This window comes from Trichechus manatus, unplaced genomic scaffold (genome assembly GCF_000243295.1).
Source record: "Trichechus manatus latirostris isolate Lorelei unplaced genomic scaffold, TriManLat1.0 scaffold00030, whole genome shotgun sequence".
NCBI lineage: Eukaryota > Metazoa > Chordata > Mammalia > Sirenia > Trichechidae > Trichechus > Trichechus manatus.
In genome coordinates this window covers 15,317,775-15,331,555 of record NW_004443966.1, presented here as the reverse complement: position 1 = coordinate 15,331,555, position 13,781 = coordinate 15,317,775, and positions in this window count along the sequence as shown.

The window sequence follows — 13,781 nt, the reverse complement described above, 5'->3', positions numbered from 1 at the left end:
AAGCAAGAGAAAGCAAAAGCAAACACAAAAAGTTCAGTCTGGATGAACAAGCAATTCATAGACGAAACAGAAATGGCCAATAAACGCACGATAATATGTTTAACCTCAGTAAAAATCAAATAAAACAACAGCAATGTTTATATCTTGGCAAGAGTGAAAAAGAGAAGAAGAAGGTTAGCCTCTGCGTTGGCAAGGCTGTAGGGACGTGGCCATCTGTCTACACCAGCGGTGGGAAGGTCACCCAGAGTACCTCTGGAGATGAACATGGCAGCTGCAGCAAAACCCTACTTAGGTGCTTGCCTTTGGACTCAGCAATTCCTCTTCCGGGACTCTATCTCAGTGGAGTGTTAAAGGATGGATACACATATCTGAACTCAGGAACATTCATAATCATTGGTATGATGTTGTTGTTGGGTGCCTTAGAGTTGACTCCAACCCATAGCGACCCCACGTGACAGAGGAGACCTGCCCGCGTAGAGTTTTCGTGGAAGCAGACTTTCTTCCACAACAGGTCTTTCTCCCACAGAGCCCCTGGGTGGGTTTGAACTGACAATCTTTTGATTAGCAACCAAGCGCTTAACCATTGCGCCCTTGACAGAACAGGTTTATTTCTTGTTTGTGTGTCTCAAGCCCATTTGACAGATGAGGAAATCAAGGCCTAAATAATTAAGGTAATGGCTGGTTAGTAAAGATCTGGAGTGAACCCACAAGTCTTTCAACACCCAGAGTGGGGCCCCTCCTGCTGAGAGGCTTGACCCAACAGTCTCCCCTGACCCCAGACTCCCTATTTAGACGTCTTCACTGGCACTTTAGTCAACAAAGAATTTGGCTGTGCTTCCACCCTCATGAATGCTTGGTTTGTGAACCCTCGGCTTTAACCCAGAGCCTCCAGGCTGCTGGAAAGGGTGAGTTTGGGGGAATTCCAAGAGACTGGCTTGCCTCTTTCAACTCCACTGGCAACCTGAGAAATTAGGCTTTGGTGGTTCAGAGGTAGAATTCCCACCTCTCATTCGGGAAACCCGGGTTTGATTCCTGGCCAATGCACCTCACTCAGAGCCACTACCGTCTAGCAGTGGAGGCCTGCATGTTGCTATGATGCTGAACAAGTTTCAGTGTAGCTTCCAGACTACGACTAACTAGGAAGAAACTTGGTGATCTACTTCCAAAACTTAGCCAATGAAAACCTTATGGACTGCAATGATCCAATGCCTTTGTGCCAGGGGCCCCCCAGGAGCTGGGGGTCAACTCAAGGCAGCAAACAACAACAGAAGCCTAAGAAGGGTACCCCAAGCCAGAAACCTGCTCAGACCTCGGTAGTTTGGATTCCCCCAATCCTCTCCTCCAAGTCTTTCCACCCTCTCCTTGGTCCCCTCCCACACCCCATCCTGAAGTTTGGAAGGGGCTGGGGCAGCCAAATTCCACAGGATTGAAATCACGGTTCCATTTGATTCTGGTAAATAGCATTTTTATAGAGTTATAGAATTTGAGAACTTGAAAGACTTTTATTGATGGCTTCAACCAACTCCCTCCTTTAATAGAAGAGAAAAATGAAGGCGGGGAAAGGCAAGGGGGTGGGGGGAGCTCACCCAGAGTGACAGAGCTCTTCAGTACGGGGCTGGGCTGGGCCCTTTAGACCCTCTGCTCTCCATGACCCCCTCCCATTTTTCATCTGAATCACTACTGCTGAATGAATGCAGGGAGTGTGTGGTCAGGGTTGGAGGGGGCAACCCAAATGCCCATGAGGCCATGCAGAGCCAGGCTGGGGAATGACTGCCACGCAGACACTTGTCATGCAAGATTTCTAGAATTCTGATGTTTTTAAAGAGCAGCTAGAGAATACAAATTTTTATGTAAAATAATCCAATTGTTTAATGTTAGAAACGAATTCAAATTTAAAAATAAAACACTACGTGCACCTATAAAGCCAAAAAATCATTTGCTGTCGAATGGATTCTGACTCATGGCGACTCCATGCGTGCAGAGTAGAACTGCACTCCATCGGGTTTTCAAGGCTGTGACCTTTGGGAAGCAGATCACCAGGCCTTTCTTCCAAGGTGTCTCTGCATGGGTTCAAACCACCAACCTTTCAGCTAGTAGTTGAGAGCTTAAACCTTTGTGCCACCAGTTTGTGACCTCAGATGGGGTCCATTTCTTTTTTCACATGAGGGGCCTGAGGCACAGAGTAGTGACCTGTCAGAGACCACCCCAAGCCCAATGCACACCTGTCCCATCAGCCCTAATCACGAGATGGCATTCTCTGAGAGCGCATCCCCACAGACCCCAGCCCCAACCCCTCCTAGATGTGATTAGCCTTGGGGGAACCTTACTCTTGACCTTCTACTGTGTTTTCCAAAATTTCTTTGGGTATTTTTCCCCTGGCAAGTCCCCTTAAGACTCTGAAATAGGCCAGAACATTCCGAGACCCTGCTGGAGGCTGGGAAAAGCTGCAGACACCGTTGCCCTCTGCCAAGCCCTTCCCACATGCCATTCCCCTTGCCTCTGACATTCTGCTCTTCGCAGCTCAGCTCAAAACAGCACAGCTGACACTCCAGAAAAATCTCATAAAGCCAAATTAGGAACATGTCAGCCAGAGGGGAAAATGAGATCATGGCATCCTACCACCTTCCCGGCTGGCTAAATTCATCAGCAGGCCGTCAACGGTCAGGCCCTTGCTGACCCCTTCTGCATGTCCAGTCCTGCACTCGAGACAGGGGCGTGGGGCAGTTAAGCAGAGAGATGACACAGAGCCTCGTAAAACATGAGGGAAAGAGTCAAGTGCTAAGATGAGCATTGCAGATAATAAGGGATCTGTGAGCTCCGAGAAAGGGGTGGCCAAAATAAACGATGGCTTACCAGAGAAAATGGGTCAGGAGCTTGTCTCAAACAACAGATAGACTATTAATGAAGAGGAGAGGAAAGGACATTGGAGATGTAGGGCAGGCTCGAGCAAAGGCCCAGAGGTGGGATGGGGCATGGCACGGAGGGAGTGAGGGGTGGCTTTTAGCATCCTCTAGAGAAACAGAACACACACACATATATATATATAAATATATGTATCTATGTATGTATATTTGTATCTGTATATGTAGTCTTTATATAGATAGATAGATAGATATAGATAGATAGATATATAGTTCTGCTAGCTGTCTTTGAGTTGCCTCTGACTCTGGCAACCCCACACACAATGGAACGAAATCCTGCCCGGTCCTGTGCCATCCCCATGATTGGTTGCAGATCAGATCATCATGAGCCATAGGGTTTTCATTGGCTTATTTTTGGAAGAAGATCACCAGGCCTTTCTTCCTAGTTTGTCTTTGTCTGTAAGCTCCTTTGAAACCTATTCCACATCACAGCGACACGCACACCTCCACGGGCAGCTGGGTGGTGGCTGCATGTGACGTACGTTGGCTGGGAAGCAAGCTGAGTCTCTCAGGTGGAAGGTGAGAATCCTACCATGAAACCACCACTCTAGGTAGGTAGGTAGATAGACAGAGAGGGAGACAGATAGGTAGACAGATAGGTAGATCAACTGATCCATCGATAGACAGACAGACTAGACAGACACATTAGATAGATAGATCTAGAGAGATTTACTTTAAGGAATTGGCTCACATGATTGTGAACGGCTGGCAAGTCCCAAATCTGTAGGTCAAGCTACAGGCCGGAGACTCCTGCAGGCTTGTGTCCCCAAATCTGTCGGTCAAATGTTGGGAAGAGTGAAGAATAAGAGTTCCTTACAACATGTCTATTTATAGTCTGGAGGCAGAACACACCCTAGGGAAACTCCTTTTTGCTCTTAAGGCCTTCGTCTCAATGGATGAGGCCTACCCACGTTGTAGAAGACAATCTGCTTTATTCAAGACCAACTGATCCGACCACATGTAAGGTCCGCGATTGCTCTGAGCCCCATCTGTAGAAGGGGGCTTGGGCCAGGTGAGTCCAACATTTTCTTTCTCCTTGAGCAGAAGGTCTGTGCTTTGTTCTCTCAGACATAGCCTGGGCCTGACATATGAGCTCTTTGAATGAATGGATGAATGAACGATTCAGCATAAACATCCATTCAATGAGAAAAGCATGAAAGCAGATACCTGAATAATACAACTTAGTACTTCAAACTTTTCAAGGCCCATCATCATTTTCCCCATCATCTTTTATGCAATCCCCCCAACAACTCTGGCAGACAGATAGTGTGAAATCTCCTTAGTCCCATTTTGCAAGTAAGGAAACTGAGGTGCGGAGCATTTTGGAGGGAGCCAAGACCTTACCTGAAAGGTGAGTTTTGATGAAGGAAGTGAATGTTCATAACTCTGCTGTTTTGGGGAGCCCTCTTTGGATTCTACCTTCCAGCAGAGGGTGCCTGGGGCCTGCTATTGAGGGTGGGGCCTGTCTGTGCCTGGGTAGGGAAGCTGGGCTGGCTCAGGGGATCTGCTCGCATCCCATCTGCCCATAGACCTGATCTTCGTCCTCCTGGGTAGCATTGATCAGAATAAAGCTGATGTGTTAATCTCCATCTGAGTGACTTCTGCAGCAATCTCTCAATTTGTTCTGAACTCAAGTGGGAAAGAGAGTATTGTCTATCATTTCCCAAAACCCCCAACAGAGATGTCAAGCAACTTCTCAGATAATCCAAGACTTTACCTGGGTGGCCTAGCATGCAGCCTCTGCTTGTGTCTGCTGGGGGAACCCCGTCAAAGAGAAATGGAAGAAGCTGAAGAGGTAGCCTGGTGGGTCAGACAGGAGGGCCAGATACAGCAGATTGTCCTCTGGTCACATGAGTTTGGAAAACAGCAATGGTTTAAACAAAGCCACATTGGGGTCTAATGTGCAGGACTTACCAGAGCCATCAATGTGCTACATGCTCTGTGAACCTCCAAGTGGGGATAGATAAAACCTGCATCGTTTCCCAGGCAATGTGACCACAGATTTTTTTTTTTTTTTTTCATGGATAATTGTGAAGATCTAGTGTTCTTGTTCCATGGTTTGGGAAACATTGATGGAGACACCTGCTTGTCTCTTTGGATGTGGCATAATGGAGTGGAAAGATTAAAAAGGCTTACCTTCACCATGCAAGGGGTCAGTTGACCTTGGGCAAATTACGCAGTCCTGACTTCCATATCTTTAAACTCCTAACTAACCAGTTGCTGTCAAGTCGATTCTGACTCATGGAGACCCCATGCGTGTCAGAGTAGGACTGTGCTCCATAGGGTTTACAATGCCTAATTTTTTAAGAAGTAGATTGCCAGGCTTTTCTTCTGAGGCATCTCTGGGCAGACTCGAACACCAACCTTTGGGTTAGCAGCCGAGTACGTTAACTGTTTGCACAACCCAGGGACTCCTCCGTATCTTTAAGACAGGGATAAAACCGCTGATCTCATGCTATGGATGGGAGGATAAAATGAGATGGCAGATGCCCATAGCTGTCCTTCCAGTCAAGAAGTCATTTCACAGGTGTATAAACTTGTACCCAAAGGAGGTGTATGTGATTCAGGATTTATGTGAAAAGATCAGTTGAAAAGTAACTTTTTATTTGACTGAAGAGTTCTCCGAGTTACAAAATGACCCACAAGGTTTCTTTAAGTTGCAAAGGCTGATTTAAGATAAACCCAAAACCAAACCCTTTGCCACTGAGTCGATTCCGACTCATAGTGACTCTATAGGAAAGAGTAGAACTGCCCCCACAGGGTTTCTAAGAAGCAGTTATACTTTAGAATGCTTTGACTTATCAGAACTATGTCTATTTACAAAACAAAGCTCAGATGTAGAATTTTGCAAATTCACTCCCATGCTCACCAGGGTCCCTTTACAATCTCTGGGGCCTCAGGGTGAGACGCCTGATGAGTCCTGATGGGCATTCAAGGCCCTGTGTCCCCAGCTTCTCCATTAGAGATTTCCTCTCACAAGTTGTCCTATATTACCCGCTGCTCTTCACAGACCCAGTCTCACGTCCCCACAATCCCACTGCCTGGAGTTGGCTCCTCCTTGCAGCAAAGATTGCTGGTTACTTTCAGAATCCATCCATTACCACTAGAAACAGAATTAAGACTACATTTCCCAGACTCCCTTGCTGGAGCTGGATGTGACCATGGGACTAAGTTCTAGCAATGAAATACAAGGGAAGGTGATGTGTGCAAGTTCTGGGTCATGCCTATTCTTAGTGGAAATTCTCTCAACTTCCACTTTCCCTCCTCCTTTAGGCTGAAATACTGATATGATGGCAGGTGCAGGAGCAGCTATCTTGAGCCATGAGATGAAAGCTACTGACTGAGAATAGCAGAACAACAAGATGGTTGGAGTCTGTGTCTCCCAAACTATGAAACTGGCATAATAGCCCTGGAGGGCTTAAGCTTTTACTGTTACATGAAGGAGAAATCAACTTCTATCACAATTAAAACAAGTTGCCATCGAGTCAACTCCAACTCATGGCAATCCAATATTTGTTAGAGTAGAACTGTGCTCCATAGGGTTTTCAGTGGCTGATTTTTCGGGAATAGTTCACCAGGCCTTTCTTCCAAGGAACCTCTGGGTGAACTTGAACCTCCATCGTTTTGGTTAACAGCCTAGTCTGTTAACCGTTTGCACCATGGATTAAGTTACTGTTATTTTAGCTTTTTGTTACAGTAATTGAGCCACTTCACTTTGCATATCTACTTCTAACTACTTTTTAAGACCCACCTGAGGGCCGTCTCCTCCAAGAAGTCTCCCCGATTATACCCATGATACCTGCCCTTCTCACATACCATATCACCTGCTCTTAAACCAAATCTTGACGCACTGGATTTCATTTTATTTAATGTTATTCACCCCAGTATGGAGCCTGGCACACATCAGGAAGGCATGGAAAGACAACTGTTGTGTTGGGCTATGTGGTCTCTCCTTGTGTTTGCGTGGTTTGGTGTGTGTTTTGCAGGCATAGTACCTTCCCGACAGTGCTGTATGCCTCTGCAGGGTGCAGTCGGGTCAACAGACCTCGTTGCCACCATGCACAGCAGATAACACTAAACTGAGACTCAGGGGCCTGATTTACAAGTTACCAAAAGAAACTGATGGGGAAATAAGGCCAAGGCCGGTGGGGTGTGGTAGAGTCTTTAAATATAACCTGATGTCAGAACACTTTGTGGCAAGTAAGCCAAGAAGGGGCCTGCTATAATTGGATCCTTCCGATGTGGAAAAAGAAGGCAGGCCGACTGCTGCTGCCATGAAGAGGCGACGAACGTTTGCCCTCGGGTGTGAGGATGACTGACTGATTCCGTGCTGTCACAGGAGAAATGCATACCTGTTCCAGCTGGAACATGCTCAGCTCTGACCAGCCTCCGTCAGAGAGACCAACTGGAGTCCTGGAAAATGGTGGACCACGCGGGCTGTTCCACAACGAAGCTATTGAGCAGCTGCCCAAGATGGAATGAGCTATCTCATGAGGGAGTGAGCTCCCTGTCACGGGAGGTAATCAAGCCAGATGACTGCTGGTGGGGATACTTGAAGAGGATTCCAGCCTCAGGCTGGGGGAGGAAATTATGCTGGGTGGCTTGAGGATTTATGATACTGTGATTTTCCAACCACAGTACAAGTCTCCTCTCCATTGACTCCATCCCAAGATTTCTTCCCAGGAACCTATTGCCGTGCCTAAAGTTCTACCATTAGAGCTTCATTCCTTGGGGGTAAGGCATCATGATCTCCTGGAGCCATTGGTTAAATGAAGGGGTACCACATAATGTTATAGTTGTTGACTTTTTTACGAATACATTTGTCAGATAGCTCAAAGAATCATCGGGAGGTGAAAGTAACATATTCTAGCCTGGGCTTCCAAGGATGAGCCCCAACGCATACGGGCTGCCAGCGACTGTTGCTTCCGCCTTGATCAGAAAGCTCAGAGCAGGAGTGCCCACCGCAGCTCTTGGCTAAGTGGGTGCTCCATTCCCTGCCTTTCCCCCCACGTAACTCAGTTTTGATGACACTCGCAGAACTTTGCCTGATTGGCAGACCCTAAATCACATCTAGCTCCCGAGCTGTAAGGGAGTCATGGTTTTTAGCTTTTTAACATCTAGACATACTAGAAGGAGGTAGGATTTGTCCTGAGCTAACCAATCCACCAAATCAAGAGCCATAAATGTTCAAATGCTTTGATCTGGTAATTGCCCTTCTGGAAACCCAGACGAAAGAAAGAATTAGAGGTATAAGCAAGCATTTGTGTATAAAGCTGATGGAAAGAAGAAAGGGGGAGAAAGGAAAGGAGGAAGGAAGGGAAGGAGATGGGGATGAAGAAAAAAACAAACAGGAGCGGGGGAGTTTTGGAGCATTCGTATGAAATAATTTGAAATAAATTTTTGGCCAATAAAAATGAGGTTTTTGAATAACTTCAGAACTTACATAAGACTCATAATATTAAGTGGAAAAGATAATACACACAAACGTATATATATATATATATAGAGAGAGAGAGAGAGAATAATTCCAGGTTTATAAAAAGGGCACATATATGCGGAGTGTAATATTGAAAGAAGTATTCCAAAGATACTTCTCGCGATGTGACTAATACCACGTGAGATTTTTTTATTTTTTATTTTCTTATTTGCACTTTCCTATACCTTCTAGTAGAAGGTATTGACTCCGTGGCAGTGGGTTTGGGTTTTTGGTTTGGTATACCTTCTGGGTGGTGCAAATGGTTAAGTACTCAACTACTAGCTGAAAGATTGGTGGTTTTAAGCCACCCAGAGGTGTCGCAGAAGACAGGTCTGGCAGTCTATTTCCAAAAGGTCACAGCCTTGAAAACTGTAGGGAGCAGTTCTTCTCTGACACCCACGGGGTCGCCATGAGTTGAAATTGACTTGATGGCAGCTAACCACAACGTATCTTCTAGGTGTTCTACAAAGAATGTCTATTACTTTTATAATTAGTTATTGTAGAAAGTGGAGGATGATACGGAGCCATACTCATGACACAGCGTGCACACACTCACACACCTTCTTTGCCCTGCTGACTCCGGGTGTCCGAGCACAGCGTGAGGCCTGGGGTGGGGAAGCACCAGAGCACACGGGTGTGTCTGTGAGACAGGGGGCTGACCTGGCTGGAGCTGGGGTGTGTGTTCCCAGCCATGGCGGGAGGAGGGGGAAAGGGGTGTCACACTGGATAGGGGAGGATGTGGTCCAATTATGCGGGGCAGGGGCCATCTCTGACTTGTCCAGCATGTAATTGATGTCAATAAATATTCATTCCACACCCTCATCGAGAAATGGGCAGGGGACTTGAAAACAGCCAATTCATAGGAAAAGAAATACAAACGACTTTGAAACAGATGAAAAGATACCCAACTTCAGTCATAATCAAAGACATGCAAAATAAAACACCTATTTTTCACTTACTAGATAGACAAAGATCAAAATGTTTGATGAGAACATAGAGCAACTAGAGGGAAGGGAGTAATATCTATCAAAACTATCAAAACTGCAGCACATGCCCTTTGATCCAGCCACTCCACTCTTCTGCAGATATAATAGCGCATTGCTCAGATGCAAAAAGGGACATGTGCAAGAGTGTTAGAGGGCAGTGGTGATTCCATGGTAGAATTCTCACCTTCCACGCAGGAGACTCAGGTTCAATTCCCGACCAGCGCACCTCATGAGCAGCCCCTGCCCATCTGTCAGTGGAGCTGTGATACTGAACAGGTTTCAGTGGACCTTCTAGACTAAGACTAGGAAGAAAGGCCTGGCGATCTACTTTTGAAAATCAGCCAGTGAAAACCCTATGGAATACAATGGTCTAATCCTGTTGTATGTGGGGTCGCCATGAGTTGAGGGCCCACTTGAAGGCAGCTAATAACAATAGTGACAACAAGGGTGACTATTTCGACGTTGTATGTCTTAGCAAAAGATTAAACACCAGCTACAGGTCTTCATTCAGGGTCTGATTAAATAAATCATGGCACATTCCTATAATGGAACACTGTTCTAAACAGGAATAAACTTCAAAGAGATATTTTTATGTGATAAAATCAAGGTGAAGAGCAAAATATATAATGTGCTATTTTTGTAAGCAAAAAAATAGACATGTATCATTTGATATGTAGAGCACATCTGTGATGCCCCTGGGGAGGGAGATTGGAGTATTTGAGGGTCTGAGGTTTATACGTTTGTACCATTGGGTTATTTAATCATGTATTATGTTTTCAATTTCAGCGTATAATTTAAAATAAATAAATATTGGTTGAATTCATCATTGGACTAGAAAGCCACAAAGACCTATTTGGACAAGATGAGATGGGCCATAGGGAGACTTGGTGGGTCTTGAGCAAGGAAGAGCAACACAGGAATGGTATTTACGAATGAGGGTCCAGAAGAATTGCAGAGGGATGCTGGGAAGACCAGTGGACTTGCCAGACCACGAGATCCCCAGGTGGACTGCACTGAGGTGGGCCTGGGCTATGGGGTGAGAGAAAGCATTTCCCCCTGAGTAGCCTCCTCCTTCATCCTATGGATCTGGATGGTTCTATTTGTTCCCATTCCACTACCATGTCCTGCAGCTTTCCCAGGCTGTCTGTGGAATAGTTCTCAGCCCTTCTGCAGTGCAGATGTTTATTTTTTAACCTTACTTTCTTAATTACCACTTTAATATCTTCTCCCACACACAATTTCCCCACTCCTTATACCTCGTGCTCCCACCTACCTCTCCAGCGCCCCTCAGAGTTTCTGCTGGGAGGCCATTGTCCCAGGCAAAACGGTGGCCCTGCCCACAGACGTAACCTGGGGCTGTCCTGAGGCCCACTGGTGTGGGTCAGCTTCACCGAATTGGCCTTTTCGGGCAGAGAACCCTCTCCCCGATAACCCCAACCTCGCCACAATTATAAGTGTCCTGATTTTTAAGATGAGAAAGCTGGGGTTCAGAAAGGGAGTATGAATTGCCCAAAGTCTAACACAGTCGGAGCAGAATCAGGATCCAACCCATTCTTTTGGGGTGCCTCAAGAACAACGAGTGTGATAGTCTAGCTCCCCAAGGCCTAACAGAGTTAGGAAAAGCTCTCCAAGCAGGACCGTGAAGGCAGAGGGATGCTTCTCTGCCTTCCTTCGATCCTCTTCTTCTTCCTTTCAGCCTCCCTGAGGCCTCCACATAGTCCCCAGTGCTTGTACGAGGCCAGGCTCTCTGAAAGGAACAGAGGCTGACCCAGGGACTGGGTTGGGGGCACATGGTTTATTGGGAGATACTCTTCAGGAAAAATCTCTGTGAGGGAGGGCCAGAGGGAAGCAGGATAGAGACTAGGAAGGAGCTGAGCAAGGGCATGGTCTCAGGTGAAGTCTAATCTTGGCTGGATCCAAGGGGAGGGGGCACTGGAGTATAAGTCATACCTCAGACTTTCCAGTTCAGACAACGAAAACTGCCTCCAGACATTGCCAGATGTCTCCTGGCAGGGAGGGGGCGCAGACTGCACCCAGCTGAGAAGCGCTGTGATGGTTTCACACATTCCTCAGTATTGTGTGTCTGGTGAGGGCAGCGTCCGGACTGAAGTCATAATGGGGGAGTTTTTGGCCTTGTGGGGCAAGCAGGCAGCCCCTGGCTTGGTGTCCTATATATCACAGAACGGAAACAGCCTCTACTTTGCCACTTATCCCCTCCCAGAATGCCAGCCTGGAACCCAGGCCTGAAGCACTTCTGGAATTGTGAGATTCTCACCTTCGTCTGACCAGATTCTTTTTGGTTCTTGGGCATTTCACCCAGAACGGCCAACGGCTTCTGTCTCTTAAGACTCTTTTATTGTTAGGTCTACAAGGGCAATAAAAAAAGCCTCAAAGGGTTTCCTGGACATCAAATAACTCCTTTTAAATTAAAAAGAAAGGGTGGGGGGGAACCTCGAACCATTTTATTTTGTTATACAAGTGAATTAGACACATATGGAATATGTTTCCTTTTAACTAGGAACTATTTTAAAACATAAGGAGGTAGTCCTGAAAACATGCCCCGGCCTTTTATGGTCCCCTAGAAAGGAGCCCTGGTGGTGCAAGAGTTAAATGCTCAGCTGCTAACCTAAAGGTTGGCCGTTTGAACCCACCCAGTGGCTCTGCTCCCATAGATCACAGCCTAGAAAACCCTATTGGCCGTTCTACTGCATCGCATGGGGTCCCTATGAGTTGAAATTGACTCCATAGCACCTAAGAACAACAACAGTGTTTTTAGAGGAATTGGTCTGTGTTGCCACTTGCATGGGGTGTAGCCCAGGCATCTGGGGGGAGTTGGTTGGTCAGCGAGAAGGAGCCCTGAACAGCATAGTCCAGGATGTCTGACTTGTAAGCAAAAATTAATTTTTTTTAATGTTTTGATAGGTTTTTTTTTTTTTGCAGATAACGAACAAAGCACAATTATTTTTTTTTAACCTGACTGTGTTTTAGGTGAAGTTTATAATGCAAATTAGTTTCTCATTCAGAAGTTTATACACATATAGTTTTGTGACATCGGTCGCAATCCCCACAATGTGTCAGCACTCTCCCCCTTTCCTTTTCCACCCTGGCTTCTCTGTGTCCATTCATCCAGTTTTCCTGTCCCTTCCTGCCTTTGCTTCTGGGCAGGTGTTGCCCAGTTGGTCTCATATACTTGATTGAACTAAGAAGCACATTCCTTACGTATGTTATTGTTTGTTTTATAGGCCTGTCTAATCTTTGGCTGAAAAGTGGACTTCAGGAGTGGCGTTGGTTCTGAGTTAGCAGGGTGTCAGGCGGGAGAGTATCAGGGGTTAAAAATTAAATCTTTTCAAGCCACCAAGAGTTTGAGATAGTTTGTTACTGCAACATCCTGGCTAATTACACTACCTAATATCTATTTTATTCTTCATATATATAGTCACAGAACCCTGATTTTTTGGGAGGATGTGGATAATTTGCCCAGATTAAAGTCTCTGTTTCCTAGCCTCCCTTGCAGCTAGATGTGGCTATGTGACTTGCTGTGGCTAGGAGATAAATACAGAAGTATTTTGGGCAACCCCCAGGAGAGTTCCTTAAGGGAGTTAACTCAGCCGAAACATGCACCTTTGTTATTCTTTACCTTTTTTTCCTTCCTGCCACTTGGAATGTAGATCTAAGAGCTGGAGATCCAGCAACCATTTTAGACTATGAAGCAATACACCGAGGATGCTAAGAAAGACAAAGTAGAAAGACAAAGCCCAGGACCCCTTGATCATGGAACTACGGCCCTGAAGTGACTGCCTTCGGTTTCTTTTACATCTGAGAAAAATAGTGTGTTTAAGTGTATAGGTTGAAGCCACTGCCATTTTTTTTTTTTTTTTTTTTTTCATATGCAGCCAAACATGATCTTACCCAATCTGAGTCCCATTGGGACATTTGCTCAGGACCCATTGCAGGGATGGCAGCTCTAGAGTAGGAGGTGGATCTTTCATCAAAGGAGGACGCTGTGGGGGAAAGGGAATGGCTGTGAGGTAGGCAACCCCGAGTATGTGGGGCACCTACTCAGCTCGCCATCTCCCATGTCAGCAAGCAAGCTAGGGCTGATTTAATTTTCACATGAGGGAAATAAGTTCCACGTGGCTCAATTCACAAATACTTATAGAGCACCTATTGCATGCCAGGAACTATATGCCCCTAGGTTCTGCTTTCAAGTTAATCATGGTCTAGTCAGGAGAGAGTGGGGGTGGGGGTGGAAGCAGCAGGGTTATAAAAAAGTCATAATAAACTGAAATAGTTAGGACTTCATCTCAATTGCCAGCGACTCTCCAGCAACTCAAACCAGCTAGCGTAAAGACAGTGGGGATTTACCAGCTCACGCCGCTGAAGAAGCCAGGGATAAAT